Source organism: Anabrus simplex, chromosome 1 (assembly GCF_040414725.1).
Source record: "Anabrus simplex isolate iqAnaSimp1 chromosome 1, ASM4041472v1, whole genome shotgun sequence".
NCBI lineage: Eukaryota > Metazoa > Arthropoda > Insecta > Orthoptera > Tettigoniidae > Anabrus > Anabrus simplex.
Window position 1 is genome coordinate 3534420 of NC_090265.1, and position 22423 is coordinate 3556842.

Here is a 22423-nt window from a genome sequence, read left to right on the forward strand (position 1 = left end):
AAAGAGGATCTGAAAGGTAAACATAAGCATGAAGAAGGCAGGAAAGCAACTCTACAGTATATCGTCAAAGCAGACTCAGGCTAGCCAATGTGACTAAGAAAATTATCTCCGAAGACAACAAACTTTACCGCTGTCAGTTACAGAACATGAAATATTGCAGGAAAATAAAAAGAGGTCATGGCATTACAAGAAGTAGACATATCCGTGGGAAAGAGAGGATTTTTGAGCGTAAAATCGAAACTAGGCATTTTTGGCCATTTCACACTGCCTTTTGCCCTTGAAGCCACTGTGAAGTATGGCATGAAATGGCTTTGATCTAGGACTTAGGGGGATGTTTTCGTTCCTCCTTCCCAAGGGAAGGGGCGGGCTACCTACAGGGTAACGCCCTCTCTCTCTGTCCAGGAGAAGTGAGGGGTTGTGGAGAATTGATGGAGTTAGGAGATGGATAAGGGAGAAGATATTATTAGGGAGATGCGAATATGTGGCCTCTTGGCTAAGAGGTGCAGTCCGTTCCGTGCTTTTTATTGAGATTGTTACAAATACATATTGAGTCATTACAGCTACATATACAGATGTGATTATATATACAATGCAAGTACAAACTATGGGTTCAGATACATGTTGGTGAGAATGGGAGATTTAGTCTAGGATGATCTAGGTAGGTCAGAAGGGGTTTCTTGGATTTAGCTGTAAGGTGAGGAGATGGATAGTGGCGGTGAAGTTCTATAGGGAGGAGATGAGGAGCCGAAGGGGATCGTACGTTGGTTGGGATGCGAGGATGAAACCTTTCTGGGGAGGGAGAGGGCAGACTTGTGGATATAGCTGGGTGCGTGGAGGAGCTGGTCGGGGACGACGATGTGTGTTTTCGGGGGAACGGTGGATAGGTGCGGGGGGGGGGGAAGAATGCGAGGGTTCTACTCTGCAATGAAATGTAGTATGACTTTTAGTGCCGGGATATCCCAGGACGGGTTCGGCTCGCCAGGTGCAGGTCTTTCTATTTGACTCCAGTGGGCGACCTGCGCGTCGTGATGAGGATGAAATGATGATGAAGTCAACTCATACACCTAGCCCTCGTGCCATTGGAATTAACCAATTAAGGTTAAAATCCCCGAGCGGGTCGGGAATCGAACCCGGGCCCCTCTGAACCGAAGGCCAGTACGCTGACCGTTTAGCCAACGAGTCGGACTACTTTGCGATGATGTCCTTGGATTTGAACTCCGGTGCTGATGAGTTGGTTGACATCATTTGCGGTTGGTCGTTGCAGTCGCACCATGTATGTGGGGACATCCTGGTGGCTCGTAGGACAGATATGCCTGCTGTTCTGAGTTCCTGTAGTATTTCTGTGTCTGAGGCGTCAGGTGCTACTCCCCGTAGTATGCAGCTGAATCTGGCATGAGAAGGCGGTGATGTCTGCTGTATTGATGTTGGTGGGGCGGCGGCGTTCTCTGGTGGCAACGGTGGAGCAGCCTCTGTCACTTCCTGCGTGGTGGGGGATGTGTGTATTTCGGGACGGGTGATGGGAGAAAGGTCGTAGTAGTTGTGGCTGGAATTGGGGAGCGGGTGCAAACTGATGTTGTGGTGGTAGTTGATGGTAGAGAAGGAGATAATGGGGGGGGGGGGGTATAAGGTGAAGGCTCCTGGAGGATGGAAATGTCTGCGGCTAGCTGATGTAGGATGTAGGAGGAGCTCGTACCACTGCATAGGTTTTATTATGTACTAGCTGTAGTACCCGGCGTTGCCCGGAGAGTTTTTTAATGTTTACCTTTAATACCAGTTAGCTAAGTGTGAAGTGAATGCTTATAGAATTATTTTTATGATATGTCGATTTTACGACCTATTATGTAGTTTTTGAGTTATTTAAATATATTGGATTTCAAGTTTTGGATTATTTAATTTTCGAGGAAAACTTTGTCCTTGTGGAAGCTAGAATTGATTTTTTTTATATAACTCACTCCCCGTCCCTCACCTCAAAGGGGACTGAACTTGGACTTTAAAAAAATCCATAGTGTCACTATTCAACTCAGCAACCCCGAAAAGTAATGATTTGACACTACTTTCAATTATTTTTATAACTCAACCCCCCTCGACCCCCCCTCCCACCGCTCCTAAAGGTGCCTGGCGTGTCTTACCCCCACGTGGTTTGTCTCATGATACTAAAAATCCGGTGTGTCACTATTCACTTCGGCGACCCCGAAAATTATGTATCCGACACTATTTTCGACTATTTGTTTATATCACTCCCCCCTCGCTCCCCTCCCCAAAGGGGCTCAACCTGGACTTTAAAAAAATTCATAGTGCCACTATTCATCTCAGCGACTCCAAAGAGTATGGTTTCGACACCATTTTCGTTTATTTTTATATATGCCCCCCTTCGCCCCCCGCCCTTAAGGGTTCCTGGGTGTCTTACCCCAACGTGGTTTGCCTGCTGATACCAAAAATCCGGAGTGTCCCTATTCACTTTGGTGACCCCGGAAACTATGTATTCGACACTATTTTCAATTATTTGTACACATCACTCCCCCTCCCCCACCCCCCACCCAAAAGGGGGCTGAAATTGGACTTTAAAAAATTGGAGTGTCACTATTCATCTCAGGGACCACGAAAAGTATGGATTCGGCACTATTTTCGTTTATTTTGATATATGACCCCCTCGCCCTAAGGGTGTTTGAGGTGTCTCACCCCCACGCGGTTTGTCTCCTGATACTAAGTATCAACTGTATCAAATTTGGTTGAAATCGCTCCAACGGTTTAGGAGGAGATGTGGTACAAACCCACCCACCCAGCCACCCACATACATACAATGACTTATATATATTGTGGCTCCGGAGGCAAAGAGGTGGCGCTGGCCTTCCTCCCCTTGGTAGATGAACTAGCACGTGCGATGTTGGCTTAGTAGCTTGGTGCGACAGTCTATATGCATTAATAGCCGGCACGTCAGCTGCTAACAACTCTTCGTAGATTTCTTCTGGTACGGTGAGGTCCACGCCGGGGATTAAGAAGTATGACATGGTTGTGATTGTGGGGGAGGCGACTGCCAACTAGGCGTCTGCCTATTTATGCTTTATTGGGCTCGACTTGCTTGCGATTAGAGTTGAGGGCCACCCAGCCGAAAAAACGTTCGAGGCGTGTATTAGTGAGATTTCGTAGTCTGGTGAGGAGATGAATGGTTTTTAGGCTCATTCTCCTTAACAACAACCTGCAGACTTTCCATAACAGCGAGAGATAATATTGGCGGAAATCCGTTGCTCTTCGCCGTACAAATTGAAACCCCTGGTCACTTGCGGCTGAAGTATGCTCATTTGTTCCTTCCAAAGACGCACACATTGTATCCAACTTCACATTATCAAGGAAAATACTAAACCGATCTTTCAACACTTCCACCTAAACTGCATGGTTTTCATGTTGAAAATACTTTTAGGAGAAAAAGTAAGGGTCCCATACAACGAAAAACGTGAAATTAAGCAATTTCGTCAATTGTGCCAAAAGTTGAAGGGCTAAAGGGCCCAAAAAGACTTGTAATTGTGAGTATTGGATAGCTCTTTTAAACAAAAACAAATCTCAATAATCAGTTCCGGCCTACATGCAGTTCCGGAAAATAGCCTAAAATCGCTTGTTTCTTTCCTCGTTTTCTTTTAGATTCAAATTTGGCCAAATTCACTTCTTTACATAATATATCCTGTAATTTGTCCCTTGGTTCAATACCCTCAGGTGTTGATTTTTTGAAAAATGTCCACACCGAATGTAGTTACAAGGGCTTAAGTGGAACTCTGCATTGACTCACATTAGCGCTCGTAGTGGTGATTAAGTGGAACTCTGCATTGACTCACATTAGCGCTCGTAGTGGTGCTTAAGTGGAACTCTGCATTGACTCACATTAGCGCTCGTAGTGGTGATTAAGTGGAACTCTGCATTGACTCACATTAGCGCTCGTAGTGGTGCTTAAGTGGAACTCTGCATTGACTCACCTTAGCGCTCGTAGTGGTGCTTAAGTGGAACTCTGCTTTGACTCACATTAGCGCTCGTAGTGGTGCTTAAGTGGAACTATGCATTGACTCACATTAGCGCTCGTAGTGGTGATTAAGTGGAACTCTGCATTGACTCACATTAGCGCTCGTAGTGGTGCTTAAGTGGAACTCTGCATTGACTCACATTAGCGCTCGTAGTGGTGCTTAAGTGGAACTCTGCATTGACTCACATTAGCGCTCGTAGTGGTGATTAAGTGGAACTCTGCATTGACTCACATTAGCGCTCGTAGTGGTGATTAATTGGAACTCTACATTGACTCACATTAGCGCTCGTAGTGGTGATTAAGCGAAACAATGCATTCACTCACATTAGTGGTTGAAAAGGGCAAATGGCTAATACAATCGACCGGATATGGCATCATGCCGGCACATTGTAAGAAACGTTCAGCCAAGACCGACTACAATATATCAGACCAGGACGAATAGAAGTACATAGTGTGACGACTTCTGCTGTTTGATATGTTCCTACACTACGCGGCGCTGGTGTAGGTAAACAGGGATCAGCTGTCCCTGAACATGTGATTTTAAATGAGATCTGATGTGACTTAATTCGGAATTTATCGTTTAAATAAATTATTTTAAACCGTGTGTTTATTATTGTTATGTTTCAGGAATGTGCATTCTCTTTACTGACCGATGACTGTGTTTATGTGCGATCTGTGTTTCGTGCAAATTAAGATTATAGTGTTCCTTGTTTTGAAAGTAATATGTGACAAATAGGTAGGAAATATTTTACATTTAGTAAAGATTTAATGACATTGGTTCGTCAGTGTCTTAACGAATATGTCAAACGGGTATGTGTGTATAGAGCTATTTCATTAATTCACCACAAAATCAAACTCAGTTGCTATTATCAGCTATAACCTTTAAAAAATCACATGTTCGACTGTTAGTGTATATGCTGCGTAATATAAACACATTAAAACTCTGCAGGCACCCACATGATGTTACGTACCGGTATGTCATACATGTGCAATAACTACTTAAGTTAAATTATATATTAACATGCTCAAATTAATGAATCTTATCAGCACTTCACCCCGTCAGTCAGTTAACTGGACACCTTGGACATTTTCCGGGTATGTTTTGCGGTCGTACAAGCTTGCATTTCTTTCTTTACTTCTTTTGTTCGGAAATAAAATCGGCATCGTATGTAATGAAAAATTAATTTTGGTACCAAGTCCTGAGCATGTTCAGTACAGCACCCAAGTCTATGAGAAACAGTAATTTAAGATAAACTATCCAGGCATTCTCGAAATATTTCACCCCATATACTTCTTGTACACTAATATTTCTCACAACAACTTCCTCTACATGAGAAAACATCTATAATAATTCACTCGATGGATAAATAAGAGTTGGATGCGTTAAAATATTCTTCTAGACTTGTTAGGTCCTCCTCTGTATTGTTTTGCATAGAACCAATACATGCTGTACAGCCTATCACTTCACTTGCATGTTTAACAATATACCCACAGAACTGATGAATGACATTAATTTTTGAACTGGTGAAAGGAGCTATTTGTTCATCTTTCCAACTTGATAATGGTGGACCGAGCTAGTTGGCCGTGCAAATTCTGGGACTGTGCCTTAATTAAGGCCACGGCCGCTTCCTTCCAACTCCTAGGCCTTTCCTATCCTATCATTGCTATAAGACCTATCTGTGTCGGTGCAACGTAAAGCAACTAGCAAAAAAAGGAAAAAAAATTGTGGCTGATCAAAGGTAAGCGTGCTGTAATTTTTTTTCCTGAGCTGTACTTATGGTTTTGGCATTCTTTCTGACAACAGCTTTTGCCATGGCTCTAATCTGATTGAAAAATTATGTTAAGGGCACTATCACTTTAAGGCAGATGTTGACGTGGGATAGCCTTCGACCACTTTGAGAACACAGTAGGATTTTTTGGGCGTGAAACAAAAATGACGCTTATCATTCGAATGTTTATTGTAACCCGAATTTCAACCCGGGACATTGCAAGTTGTAGGCATATTCACATGCGGTAGTAAATTGAAGCATATGTCAAAGTATACGTCCTACTTCTCAAATGCATAATCTTTTTCACTTTTCAGTTCATGAAAAGTTAATGCCAGCTATTTTGCACTTATACAACTGGAGAATGTATAAAACTACTGAAAAAGACCGCAAACTGTTTGCACACTTTCACAGTAAGCCGACGAAAAGCGCGCGTGCTTGGCCCTTTTATCGACAGCAGCGCTGCAGGTGGCGGAGAACATGTACACCGTGTCTGTTAACATGTGATTCAGAGGGAGTCGTCACACTATTCATTTCTATTCGTCCTGATCAGACCTTAATGCTCCTATCGATTAGAAGGAAAAAGTCGACTTCGCGGGCGAGCGTTTGAGACATGTGGTTGGTTCATATCTGTGTTTACATTATGTTGAAAAGTGTTACTTTGACCGAATTATTGAAGTATAAAGTAAATGTTTGGTAAAATAATAATCTATAACGGTTTATTAGTATGGTGTATTCTTAGGAGTTTATATGATGGTATTTTTAGTGTATAATAGTGTTCATATTGGCGCGCTGCAGCATTTCACAAAATGGGTCGTTCCTGCTGCGTTCGTGGTTGTAGATCTAATTATACCGTTGCTGAAGCTTTTAAATTCCCTAAAGATAGATCTCTACAGGAGAAATGAATAAGGAATATTCACCGGAAAATTTTGGAAGTCAAAGACCTAATTATCGTAGGGTATGTGTGTAACCAAAATTTGTGGTTAGGGAAGATCTTTTTCCAACCGATAATGGTGAGCCTATTCGTTTTGGTTTTCTCATTCAGTCGGAGTAATTTCATGTAAGTTGACGATAAGTTTTAGTTTCACTGTAGAATATAAGTGTATGAGTGTATTTATATGGGTCTGTGGTCACTAGGATCTGTAATTATACTCAGTCATGTGAGAATATGTTTGTTTTGATCGTGCTGTGAACCGGATTTAAATCGAACTATGGCAATGCCTCTCATTCATCTATTCTCTAAGGAATAAAACATTAAGAGAGAAATAGATTAGGAACATACATCGTAAATATGTCTACAAAACAGTACTGTGCATGTGTCATCTGAGAGTGAGTCTGAGGTTAGGGAAGACTATGTTTCTAATTCTAAATGGTGGAACTATTCGTATTCCACGAAAAAACAATTCATTTTGATAGATTGTAATTGATATGGTGATGTTCGTTCAGTGTCTATGTGCTTCAAAGCGTCGCGTGATTTAGATGCACTTGTATTCTGAAAGAATCTGTGCTTGCCTGCGGGAACATTTGGCTAGATCTTGGTGTATAACAAAACTTATAATGTGACAGATGGAGCAATCTGTACACTGTTACACAGAAAAATAGTGACTTGCAGGGATTAGCTTCGTTTGTAACTAAGGGGTTTTATTCTACCAATACCTTCCGATTCATGCTGTGGATATCTGCTATCAAGCAGTCTACACCAAATTGTAGCTCGTCCATGTAAGTTAAGGACATCACTGTTCAGAGTCAATAGAGTTGTTTTACTCATGTGCTTCAATGGGGAAAATCTTACTATATCTTTAGTGTCTGAACGCTTCATTGCTAAGCTTACCATCATGGTTGGAAGTGCTACTATATCATATGTCAACATACCATTTAAGAGTTTCCAGCAAGGAAGGCTTAACATCACCGGCGCTGTTCATTGGGCTGGCGTAATCATTTCGGTTGTACTTCATTTTCATCGAGTGCTGAACATTAGAAATTGCCCACCACTTCGAAACTAAGGCAACACGTAAAAATTTCATACTTCTTATGAGAGTGATTAAATTGAGAATTTTGACACCTTAAATAATTTTTAAACATTCAAAATGATGTTATAAATATCATTTTAACGGTTTTATAATGTATTTTCATCTATCCAGCGAAGTGCAACCTAAGATAAAACGTTTACTAAGTTAAATCTGATAAATAAAGTTGTAGGGGGTCCGCTGTCTGTAATTCCTTTTGTTTTGCCAATTTTTCAAATATTTATCTGTTTTAGGTCAACTCAAAACCGAATCGGTGGTTTTTACTTTTCGTGTCTGTTTGTTTGTTTGTTCCACCATCAAGTCGAAACGGCTGGATAGATCTCAACCAAACTTCATATTTACAGTATACTCATACCGGGGAAGGTTTCGATATGCATATCATTTCATCATTGAAAAGACGGGGAGTTTTATAGGAAAACCACAACGGTTTTCCTCCATTTTCTCTTACACTATTGATTTTCTGTAAACTTTGTTGACCGTATTTGAAAGGTCTCTTCATTATAAACAACTTTCGTTATGTTCATAATTTACCTTACTCTTCAAATGACGGAGAAATTTACTATTTTCTGTCGATACCATGCTCTGCATTGAGTGACTGACAGTCCGACAACGAATATATGGGTTACCATGGCAACGTCTCTGACTGCTTGCCAGCAGGGAAGTAACCTATTGCCATTTTCCTCATAATTCCTTTAAATTCGTGGTTGTTCCTTGGGTAGAAAGCAAGAGAGTCGTCAATCGGCCATTCTGCGGGATATTGGCGGAATATCATTGGAGGTTATAAACGTCCTCGAATAGCTTAAGTAATAACACAAATATTCATCTTCTTATCTGATTACCTAAGAATCCCTACGCCTAAATTTCTCTCTGATTACCGCTTTCTTACATCCGTAACCCACACCGACATTTGATTTTATAATACATTCACTTGGTATTTACATATTTGTCGTCATCCGGATGTCCTCAGTTATAATCTATTTTCTATTAATTTCAACTTACTAAACTGTACTATTTTCTTCCTTAATTACCACGTATGTATGCGAATGCTAATCCCGAATTCTGGACACCCATTTCTTTGAGGAAATATTCTAAGCTATGCAAATGTATAACTTTAGGCCCAGGAAAATTCCCAAACATGGATGCAATTTTAACGACGGTGGAGACCTTCGTTTCGGGGTAATTGGTGGCTAATCAGTAAGTCGTATCACAAGTCAGAAAGCAAATGGCGTTTCATTTTGGAGAGATCTACATCTTTTGTTCTATGACTTTTCGTCGTATTTCTATCCCTAAAATACAACTGTATTTCTCGATTTCTAGTTGATTTTGTACTTTTACACGTATATGTTATCATTTGGCACACTTATAGGAAAGGTAGAATCATAACATTCGGCACGCACATTGACATGACAATTGGCCATGTTATAGCCAAATTTTATTATTCTAGCTGTCACATGAGTATCAAAAATATAAAGTAGTATGTGAAAACTGCACAAAATTTCACCCCATTCAATGAATCTAACTCAATTTAACCCATAAATATAGGAGGTACGAGCAGATGTCATAGGACCAACCATGTAGAACATTGAAAGAGGCGTCTGATGGTGAAGTCCGTTTGTAAATACGTCGTACAGTTTCAAAGCAGTAACTATCGAAATAAAGGTCTGCACTTCTAGAGTGTGTCTGTACATTGACCATTTTGACGAAATTTCCGTACAATTATCCGTTTCAGGTGTAATACTGACCATCTGCATATATTCAGTTTTGGTGTCTGTCTGTTTGTTTGTCTGTTTGTCTATAACTTGGAAACTACTGGATATATTTCCATCAAACTTGATATTTAGAATCCACCTGTCCTTCGGTAGGTTTTAGGGTAAATATTGTTTCTAAATCCCAGAATTGACTGGGGGATTATACGAAACCGAAACCGTGATTTTGCATTCCCACAAAATATACACAACCAAACTTAATGTAAATTTACCTGCCTTAATGGAAATTAATTTCTAAGCCTTTTTCCTCATGTGCATCATTTCAATACGAGGATTAATAAGGGAGATATCATTAACGGACCGTTTTCCGGTACAAGTCCCACCGTACTTAACTCAAGAGCGGGTGCCTGTAAAGCTTTTTTTTTTTTTTTTTTTTTTACAACTTGAAACCTACTGATGATATTTGAGTCAAACTTTACATTAACATCCACCTGTCCAACGGTAGGTGTTAATCGTCAATAACATTTCATGTTCCCGGAATGGACTGGCGGTTTATAGGGAACCGAAATGGTGATTTTACTCTTAAACCATATATACAATACAAGACCAACCTGACTGGAAATCGACCAAACTTGATGGAAATCCATTTCTAAAACTGTTTTTCATGTGCATTTTTTCGACAGGAGGATTAATAAGGGAGATACCATAAACGGTCCGTTTTTCAGGTTAAGTCCAGCGAATATAGCCCAAAAGGTGTTGTACGTGGAGCAGGTTCCTTATCTATCTATGTAAATAAAATCGTAACGACTGTGTGCCTGTACATTGACTATTTTGGCGAAATTTTCGTACAGCTACACGTTTAAGGGGTAATAATGACCATCTGCATAACTTTTGGTTTAGTTTCTTGAAAGTCCTAATTTTTATACTCCTCACCGAAAACCCAGATTGCGGCATAATCTGCCAGTCGAAGAAGGATATTGAAATTTGGAAAAATAATACGTTTTAGCCTGTAACGGACGGAAAACTTCCAATATCTTTAAATTTTTCCCTTTTTATCCCGAAGAATATCGAAATATGGAGGCAATTTTAATGATTGTGCAGGCATTTGGGAAGTATTATCACATAACGGATGGCACAATCCCCGTTCAATTTGGAGTGATCTACAACCTTGGTCTTACGACTTTTTGTCCTATTTCTGTCCCTTTTACGTTTGATTTTTCTCTATTTCTCGATGTTAAGTAAATTTGGACTTTTCACATACATAATTCATACCTTCCATCACTTACAGGAAAGATAGAATCATCAAACTCTGCACGAAAATTGGTCCACCCAGCAGCCATATGTGAGCCAAATGCTATGTATGTAGCTGTCACTTAATCATCAGAAAAGCAATGCAATGTGAGATAATCTTACACAAATTTTACCCTATTCCACGTTTCTAACTCAATCTGACCCATGAATAGATGGGATATCATAAGACCAGCAATTTAGGCCGCTAAATCGGGTGTCTTATGGTAAAATCCTTTCTCGATATGATGTACCGTTAAGCAGCAGTTAATCTGTAAATGAAGGTCTGCAATATTGCAAACAAGCACATATTTTCGTATGTCGAACTATATAAATTATATTCACTGATGTCGATTTTGTAGCGATCGAGAAAGGGTGTGTCTGCTATTGTAATCAGTACTCCCCACACCGACTTTGACTGGCAGTAGAAATGGGGTCCTTCTCCAATTCCTGTGTAACTGGCATTAATAAGGCAGGCCTACCATTGTAATGAATAATTCACTTCTCGATTTGACTTGCAGAAGGCGAGGGAACATGGAGTTTTGTTCAAAACTCCCCTTACCCGAATGTGTTTGGCTGTAGGCAAGCGTCCCCGCAGTTATAAACAGATGTACCCATCTAAAATGTGACTGGCATTAGGCATACTGGCCTGCTATTTTGATGGAAACTCACCGACTTGGTGTGACTGGCAGTAAGCTGGCTGGCAGTTGGAAAAGGGGCCTGTCATTATAATGATAACTGCACAACTCAATTTTGACTGGTTGTGTCGAAGTTTCCTGCCATTATAATAAAAACACCACAATTTGTAATATGTCTGGAAGTAGGAAAGGGGGGCTGCCATTGTAACGGAGACTCCCCAAATCGATTGTGACCGCGCAGTAGGCAATGGTGCCTGCAATTATAATGTAAACTTCCCAACTCGGTTGTGAATGGCAGTAGGCAAGTGAGCCTGTCGTTATCATCACAAATCCGTAAAAAGCACTTTACATTGGAAACAACGTATGGGGACCTCTCGATGCTGTTTCTCGGATAACGCTAAGAGACATGCTATTTTAAAACAATCTTATTTACTGCATGTACAGTATTTACTTCAATATTCGTATACAATACAGAATACCGTAGCGAAGCACGGGTACATTTGCTAGTTTGAAATAATCAGGTTGTTATTCTCTTTTGCTCTGGGGCTGTCCATCTATTCTAGCAGAATATGCGTGTTTCTAGCTGATTATATGTGATGAGTACTTGTTCGCGAAGCGTTTTCATAGGTGCAACAGTGATTTTCCCTATGATGTTACACTTCTCGTGTTCAATTACCTACCACCGTTTGCAAAATATGCACGTGACCTTTTCGTAATTTCTGGCGGATTGAACCAGATACTGTGCAGTTCTTTCAGTGGTATCAACGCAAGTAATTTAATGTGACACCGGGCTGAGTGGCTCAGACGGTTGAAGCTCTGGTCTTGTGACCCCAACTTGGCGGATTTGATTCCGGCTCAGTGCGGTAGTATTTGAAGGTGCTCAAATACGTCAGCCTCGTGTCGGTAAATTGACTGGTAGGTAAAACAACTCCTGCGGGACTAAATTTCGACATCTCCGAAAATCGCGAGTTGGTTTTTCGTCGAAACGAAGTTATTGCGTGCTAACCTAACCTTCATCAGTCGGCAGTTACTGCGCCCACGACGTCCACCATCTTGGTTTTGATACTACGGTCTGATATATTGTAGTCGGTCTTGGTTCAGCACACATGGAGCCATTCGCTTTACTGTTCTTAAACGGAAGTTGGAATCACATGAGAAATGCAAGAGGCTCTAACTAGAAAGTACTATAGAGTACCGGATATAGAAGATGATAATTAGAACTGGTCAACTCTTAATAATTGTACAACTTTCTGCCGCTGTTCACGATGGAAGGTTCTTCTTAAATGAAGTGGTGTTTTATCAACGGGAAGTTCGTGCATGCAAGCACTGCTTTCAATGATTGCGAAAATGATTGTAATTCTCAGGAATAAATAAGGAATATATTCTCATACTGCAATATATTTTATTTACCTGAAAAACGTAGCTCGTATCCCTACGATGTTTTCAACAGTAAGTTGCTTCTCTGAAGAAATAGAACTGTGGACTTTTATCCATGGATTCTCCCTGGTTTGACTTATGGGCGTGAAATCTGGACACTGAATGCATTTACAGACGGGAAATTCAGAACTGCTCAAAGCGGTATGAAGAGGTCGATGTAGTGGACACAAGGGAAGATATTATGATGGTGGAAGTTATCAGCCGTTTCGCGCAAATAGCAGAGTGGTGTCGTGTTGCACGCAAGATATACAACAGATGGAGGAAATTAGTAATGGAGTGGAATGAAAGACACCAACTGAGACCAAGTGGAGTCCCCACACGACTGATTGGGAGAAGTCATTCGGAAGATTGTTGGAATTTCACTGGCAGAGAAGGACACAAACCTGTTCCACCTGGAAAGAAATTGGGACAAGTAACTTGGACTTAATGATTTAAGAGGCCAGATCCTTTTGATAGAACAGGAAGGTTGTTGTTTCCCTAAAGTGTGGAAACATTCAACATAATACAGTCCGTTCATACGGATTTCCCCTCGTGAAATATTAGCTTGGGACTGGTAATTCTTTCTGAATTTATTGTAATGAGTTTACTTTAAAATTTACCCACTAGGGAAACATATACTCGTTAAAAGAGTGGCTACGAAACAGGATTAGAGCTTAGTTAAATGAAGCTCGTCAGTTAAAGAGGATGGATGTGGAGTCTGGCAGCTTTGGGAACTAATTGCACGCTAATAGGAAATTAAGAATTCAATTTCCCCGTTTCACTACCTTATGACTTACCGTACTAGAATGTTCCCATATGAGATAAATGCTTCATTCATTTAGTCGGGTTGTATGTTCACTTAACCTAAATAAAGTATGAACAGTGGCCGTCCGCAGACATTTTTTCCAGCCGGGGAGAGTGGGGTCACTATAAAACTTTTAGAAATCAACATATCTGTTAGAGAGGAGAGTGGTGGTGGTGATTATAGTTTTAAGAGGAAGTACAACTAGGCAATAATCCTCTATACAACACTAAACAGAGAGAAAAAATGGAATGGATTTGACACTTCGAAAAATGATGATATCGGTCAATGAAGGCAAGGTCCATGAAGGGCGTGAAAATGAGAGACTCCCTAGGTCTTGAGTGCTCTAATACCGTCGGGGTCGGACAAGAAGAAGAGTTGACCAAGGCAAGTCAGATAGGGGAAGAAGTAAATTGAAGTAATTCCAGTACTCACCTCAGGGCCCCGTGGTCGCCAACCCACAGCGCTGAAGTTGAGGGCCCCTGGGGCCCGTTTTAGCCGCCTCTTACGTCAGGGAGGGAGTACCGTGTGTGCTATCCTACCAACCCCGCCAACAGTGGGATCAATCTCCTCCGTTTCATTACCTACCTGTTACGAGATGATGATTGTTGTTATTATTATTAAAGCGACTGTATTGTGGCGAATTTAGGGCTCCCGGCCCTTTCTTACACTTAACCACTTCATGTATACAAATGAGTACGAATTTACAGTATAATTTTTACAATTTTTAAACGTAAGATTTCAACAATTTACATTTGAATATATAGTAAGAGTATAAAAATGAAATGATCTCATTTAAACATACTAAATCTTTATAATCTATATATATAAAATAAGAGTTTTGTCTGTACATTGCTCAGAATTTGAAAATAATGGTATTTCTGTATCGGTCATGTCCATAGTAACAAGAAAATGCACTTTTTACTTTTCCGTAATTTCTGTCTGTCTGTCTGTCTGTCTGTATGTATGTATGTATGTATGTATGTATGTATGTATGTATGTATGTATGTATGTATGTACACGCATCACGAGAAAACGGCTGAAGAGAATTTAATGAAAATCGGTATGTGAAGTCGGGGGATGAGCCTTTACAATCTAGGCTATAAATCATTTTGCTCACGCTGAGTGAAATGGTAGTTTAGGGGAAGGCCTAAAATTGAATTCTCAACTATTTATGTTATTAGTGGTCTAATGAAAATCGGTATTTGAAGTCGGGGTATGAGCCTCTACAATCTAGGCTATAAATCATTTTACTCACGCTGAGTGAAATGGTAGTTTAGGGGAAGGCCTAAAATTGAATTCTCAACTATTTATGTTATTAGTAGTCGTATTTTAAAGAAAATGGGTATGCAAAGTTGGGGAATAAGTTGCTACAATCTAGGCTATCAATAATTGTATTCACGCTGAGAAAAATGGTAGTTTAGGGGAAGGCCTAAAATTTAATTCTCAAATATTGTTGTTATTAGTAGTCCTATCTTGATGAAAATCGGTATGCAAAGTCAGGAAATAAGTCGCTATAGTCTAGGCTGTAAATTATTTTATTCACGCTGAGTGAAATGGTAGTTTAGGGGAAGGCCTAAAATGTAATTCTCAAATATTTCTTATTAGAAGTGTAATCGATGAATGCTACATAACTAAGGTTATTAAATTTCCTATTATTCATGTCTTATACATTGTTACCGTACTGGCTATGATCACAAAGATATTCATGAATTTGGATTGTTGTTACTAAGTCCATATCAGCGCCGAGTAACGAGAAAATGGGTAAACAGTATTTAATGAAAATCGGTATGTAAAGTCGGAGAATAAGAAACTACAGTTTATGGTATAAAATATTTTACAAATCACAAAATCGAAAGAAAACTAAATGTGAAGGCCTGCAATATAGAAAGCTCATAACATTGATCAACAATAACATTACATTGACCATTGTTTGTCGTGATGTGCTTTATGTCTTCTGTAACAGCCTGTCTGAATATTGATGGGAAGTAGCTGGGGAGTTAGATAGCTTTCTTCTTTAGCATGCCATTCCCCTGGTTTATAAATTTTCTGATACTACTGGTACGTAACAAACTGGTTCATCATAGCATTCGGGCTATTCAATCCCTACTCTGAGGCACTGATTGCATATTTAGCGGAATAATGGCAGATGAGTGTTCATGGCAATCTGCGGCCTGGTCATCCCAGCTCTGGAATTTTGGACTATTAGATTGGCACCGCAATCTAACCGCAGCACTGTTCGTTAAAAGTGATAAAACGTGCGACTTTCCATTTGATCGAGTATTTTATATGATAGCATTGCTTTTAATCGCTACATTCATACTTACGTTTTTATAATGACCTATGTTGATTTCAGGTTAGGAAAACCACAAAGTCAGTCTTTCTGAGAATCCCATAGTGAAGCACGGGTACATCAGCTAGTCTAAAGTATAAAATAAACTAAATAAAATATCACTAACTAAAGTAACTAAAGTATAAACTGCAACACGTTACAATAAACAACCATATTCACTCTCATTCATGTATCCCATTCACACTCAAGAAAGACTGGAAATGCTTATAAGATGACGCTGGCAGAAGATTTTAAACTTTGTATTACATTTAGCTTCCCTGATGTGACTGGGGAGTCCATTCCACCAGTTCGTGGCGGTGATCGTGAACGATCTGTTGTAAGTTGTGGTTCGATGTACAGGTATTTTTAGCGTACAGCCTGACTAGGTGTAGTGAACTAAGATGATGATGATGATGAAAATGATGTGTTATTAAACCCCCTCCACCAATGACAAGCTTCTTTTCTTCCTCATTTCATTTACCCTCAAATGCTGAGGTGAAACTTTATGTAGGATGTGGTGGGGGCAAAACTGGCACCAAAGTAAAAATAGTGATGAAAATTTGTATATTCTAAATGAACATGAAACAACCAAAGAAACTTCCAAATTCACGCTTTCACAAGTTATTATATAGCCCAGGTGAATTGTGCTAGCTAGTTTGGTATCATAAATGGACAGGGTTATACTCTTCCATCAAACACGAAAAGGAATTTGCAAGATCCTAAAATATACTAATTTTCAACTTTAAAGAGACAGGTAATCCCAAAACTTATAGTGAAAAATAAATGTCAAACCATATCAGGGTCTAAAAAACAGAAATAAGAATTTTTTCGACTTTTATTGGGTTTCTCAAGCAGTGACAGTGCATTACAAACTGTTCCCTGGAAACTCGCAGCAAATAACGCAACGACAGTTTTGACACACCAAATCTAGCAATCATCAACAATCTGCATTTAGTGGCAGGTTCACTATCAATTGCTTACCGACTTCTTTCTTCAACATTTTCAAAAACTTGGAAATAATCGAACATTTCCCTTGATCATTTATTCCAATCCCTAAATCTTCGTCCTATAAATGAATATTTGCCAACATCTGTCTTCTTTAATTCCAACTTTATGTGCATATTGAGACCATTTGTACTTTTGAAAGCTCCGCTCATGTCGTTCCACACCGACTCACCACTGACTGCACGTAGTCGAGCAGCTCGTCTCCTTACTCCCAAGTCTTCCCAGCCAAAAGCCTGCAACATTTTCGTAACACTTTCCCTTGTCTAAAATCACCCAGAACAAATCGTGCTGCTTTCCTTTGGATCTTCTTGCAGTTCTCACATCAAGTAGTTCTAGTGAGCGTCACATACACTGGAGCCATACAGAAACTACGGTCTTACCAGAGGCTTATACGCCCTCTGCTTTACATCCCTACTACAACGCTTAAATACGCTCATATCATGTGAAGAGATTTGTATTCCTTCCTTAACAACCTCGTTAATATCATTACCAAAGTTGCAAACTACACGTACACTATTGCTTAGTCCGATCCTGTTCCAGAACTTTCAGATTGAAACACAGGATCATTATTCACCCATTCCTTTCATTGCTCCACCATAAACATCGCTTGGTACTCTGAACTCAAAACCTCGAAAGTCAGAATGTTCAAGAGATGGAGGCCTTACCGAAGCTAAATAGAAACATGTAAACACAAATATTTCTACGAAGTGATTCTTGAGAAATTCGTAAAATCTATATACACACATATATATAAAGTAAGAGTTTTGTCTGTACATTGATTAGAATTTCAAAAGAATCCTATTTCTGTATCGGTAGTGACCACAGTAACAATGAAATGCACTTTTTTAGTTATCCGTAATCTGTATGTATCTTGTGCCCGTTGCATTTTCGGACGTGTCGCAAAATGGCGTCCAGAGAAGATATAGACCTCTCAGGCCAAGATTGTATACAAGAGAGTCTTGACATAGGAGGCCATGATTAACTTGGGTCGTCTACTTTTTAAAGGGCGGTGAGGAACAGAGCAATGTCAGGGGAATTGTTTCAAGAAAACAATTAAAATATTATATATTATTAAAAAATATACTTAAAAAACTGAACTCGAGACGAGAGGAAGCAAATTGCTGTTGCTGCATCGAAGAAGAGAAATAGTCAAGATTACGGCGGAATTTCTCAAGAATAACTGTTCTAAATTAAGAAAATACGGCAAGATATTTCCTAAAGCACTGTTAAAAATATAGGGACAGCGTAATATACGAGAATTTATTTAAATACGTACGCTGATAGACCCGACACGCAAGATTAGCGACACATCGGAACTCATTAATTAGAAGTTGTAAAAGAAGAAAAGGATAGGAAAGATTCATTCCTACAGAAAAAGAATCGAGGAACAAATTGAATTTTCAGAAAACAAATAATTTTAAAGTAGAAAATTTTTCTAAGTCGAGAGCGAAGATCTTACGCAAATATAGAGAATTGGTTAACTCGAGCGCAAGAAAGTAAAACAAATACAACATTTAAAAACGGAAAATATTATTCTAAGAAATCATTAAAATGAACATCTACTTCTCGACTTTGTTTGATCATACTGGCAGCTGTACCACGAAGAAGATGTCTTGCTAAACTCGAGATGGACCAACCTGGAGGGAGATATGATCCTACCTAAAATGATATGAGGAATCCCGCCGAACCTCAGCCCGTGGCCAATGGACCAGCGATGTGATGAGCAGGAGGAGAGCAACTGACAGCTATTATGATGAAAGACGAGCTAAGTGTTTACCATATGTATTATAAGTCTTAATTTAGCTAGGCATATGCATTTAGTATGAAGTATTCTAGGTGTGAGATACTGAGAAGTGCAAGTGATAAAATGAAGTCAAGTATGTTACGTGTAATCTACTAATACTATATTAAGCTAGTATATACAGGGTGTTAGGTGTATACGTGCAGATATTAAGCTAGTCGGCAAAGAAAAAGACATCTCACAATATATGCTATGTACTTTTTATCTTGTCCTATTAGTTTGCCCATAACTGAGCCAAATATTTCAGGACCTAATGTGTTTTGAACGGCCGTAGCAGGATATACCGGTTACGTCATTCTGTCCACGCGTAGTGGAAGTACAGTAGCAGAGTCTAGGGCTTGTTGAACCTGTTTCTTATCGCAGGCCAACACATGTTGTTGTGCACTTCCCCTAAAGGCTTGGCAAGTAGGCGCGGATGACTCACGTGCCAGGCCACTTGCTGTACTCGAAAACCGGTCTAGGGTACTCTGTGTGAAATGTACACAGGATCCTTACAGTGACCTCGAAGATACGCACCAGCACATACGTGAGAATAAAGTATTGTGTAGTTGTGTGTGATTTATAAGACGTCAATGGCATTACTCAGTGCTCCAACCTGACAAAATGAAAGGAAATAGTTAATAAGTAAATGAAAAATGAGCGTATTGCGACAGTCTACGATGAATTTCTGACAATAGACAATGCGAGTTGTCTATGCTTATTCATAAACTTTTCAGGTCAATGAAAGGACGGTGGACACTGAAAGAAAAGGCTGTAAGTATTCAGTCATATTGTTATTAATGAGACAGATTTCAAAAACCGTAGTTGCAACCATGCGTGAACATTGCTCGAAGGAACAATAGCTACTGTGGATTTCTTTTGCTAGATGCTTTACGTCGCACCGACACAAATAGGTCTTATGGCGACGATGGGACAGGAAAGGGCTAGGAGTGGGAAGGAAGCGGCCGTGGCCTTAATTAAGGTACAGCCCCAGCATTTGCCTGGTGTGAAAATGGGAAAACACGGAAAATCATCTTCAGGGCCGCCGACAGTGGGGTTCGAACCTGCTATCTCCCGAATACTGGATACTGGCCGCAGTTAAGCAACTGCAGCTATCGAGCTCGGTCTACTATGGAATTGCCGCCGGGCATTTCTAATAGAAGGCTTATTCTTCTTTTTCCTAATCTGTTTACCTTCCAGGGTTGGTTTTCCCTCGGACTCAGCGAGGGATCCCACCTCTACCGCCTGAAGGGCAGTGTCCTGGAGCGTGAGACATTGGGTCGGGGGATACAACTGGGGTGAATGACCAGTACCACGCCCAGGCGGCCTCACCTTCTATGCTGAACAGGGGTCTTGTGTAGGCCTTGCGGGGGAATGGGGAGATTGGAAGGGATAGACAAGGAAGAGGGAAGGAAGCGGCCGTGGCCTTAAGTTAGGTACCATCCCGGCATTTGCCTGGAGAAGTGCGAAACCACGGGAAACCACTTTCAGGATGGCTGAGGTGGGAATCGAACCATCTCTACCCATTTGACCTCCCGAGGCTTAGTGGACCCCGTTCCAGCCCTCGTACCACTTTTCAAATTTCGTGGCGGAGCTGGGAATGGAACACGGGCCTACGGGGGTTGGCAGCTAATCACACTAACCACTATACCACAGAGGTGGACAGAAGGCTAATTACCGGACAGTAAGTGCCGATAGGTAATGTAACGGACCCGTTTAATTAAAACGTCCGTAATAATAATGTTCCTACTACTACTACTACTACTACTACTACTATCTTTACGTTCCACTAACTAATTTTCACGGTTTTCGAAGACGCTGAAGTGCCAGAATTTTGTAAAGCAGTACTTTTTTAAATGCAAGTAAATCCACAGACACGAGACTGGCGTATTGCAGCACCTTCAAATACCACCGAACTGAGTCGCCTTCGAACCTGCCAAGGTGGGATCAGAAGACCAGCGCTCTATCGTCCGAGCTACGCAGACCGGCAATGGGGCTTAGAGTAAGTTGATCGTGCGGTTAGGGGCGCGCAGCTGTGAGCTTGTATTCTGGTGATAGTGGGTTCGAACTCCACTGTCGGTACCCGGGAAGATGGTTTTCCGTAGTTTCCCATTTTCACATCAGGGAAATGCTGGAACTGTACCTTTATTAGACTTCGAACGCTTCCTTCCCACTTGTATCCCTTTTCTCTCCCACTGTCGCCGTAAGACCTATTTGTGTCGGTGCGACGTAAAACAATTTGTAAGTACATGCTTCGGTAATTTCTGAGACATGTCTGCAATTATATTATTAATAATAATTCGGACCTGTTAAAAGTTCACAATTTTCTTTAGTGTTTTCTGACAGATTACGAGCTACGAAGTTTGAGTGGGGCGATTAACTTTTATTTTCATAATAGTCAGTAATAATAGACTAACACAGTTTGTATAATAATATTGTTAGTTGCTTTTCGACGGATGCAAGCTAATCGCACGGCCAACTCGCCCAATAATAATAATAATAATAATAATAATAATAATAATAATAATAATAATAATAATAAAAATCTTCACGTGCCAATGGAGACGCGCGGTGTCGGACTTTTGCCCACTGGTATTCTTTAACGTGCCCGTAAATCTACCGATCAGAAGCGGTCGTATTTGAGCACCTTCAAATACCAGCGGACTGAGCCAGGATCGAGCCTGCTAAGTTCATGAAACCAGTGCTTGAACCGTCTGAGCCACTCAGCCTGGCAACGTTTATTTTGATACGTTGAATAGGCACTGCAAAATCAGCAGTAAGCTAGAAGGTTCTCATTTACATTTAAACATGTTCTCTTCGGTTAGAAGCACGAAAGGAAGGTACGTTTAATTAATTTATGTTTATAACATGTCCCTTACTTTATGAAGTAAAACGTTCGATGTGTTTTGACATTTCAATTCCGATACTACTCACTTTGAAATTCTATCCCATGCATTCTTTCGTTGACGTAATAAACTTTATTTACGTACACGTCAACACGGGTTGTTTCTGCATACGGCGAGTTGGACTCCCAAAAGACCATGATATTGAAATCGCACTGTGGGAGAATATTCCACGTAAGCAGTTCGACAAAAGCACTAGACCTGTCACATGCCGGTTGTCTGCTGTTCTTAGCGACGGAGATGTCGCTGGACGGGTTCCCCACCCCTACATGAAACCGGTCTGTCTGACCTTGACCTGAATAACAGCTGTCAGAGATGCGAATTATCGTCCGCACTAGTACGCGAGTTACTTCGTAGAAGTAGCATCAGTAGTAGTATTTGAATAATGCCAGTGTATGAATACCACGAATACCATTATATGCTGCTAGTGTATCGTGTGGCAGAACAGAACACGGGTCGCCCTTCATGAATCTATCGGGAAAGGCTTCCAGCAATTTATATTATATTTCTTATTCCCTACGAGTTAAAACAGAGGACACTTTGCGTTTTAAGGGCCGATGACATTAAGGCAGCAATCATCATCATCATCATCATCGTCGTCGTCACGTATAAATATTCAATAAAATAATCGTTTTATATTCATCATTACTGAAATAGGAACTATAAGTTAACATTTAACTTAAGAAGATTGCCTAGAGTGTTTTGTTAATTTACAAAAGAAAGTTTAACATTTCTTTTAATGCAATCTGTAT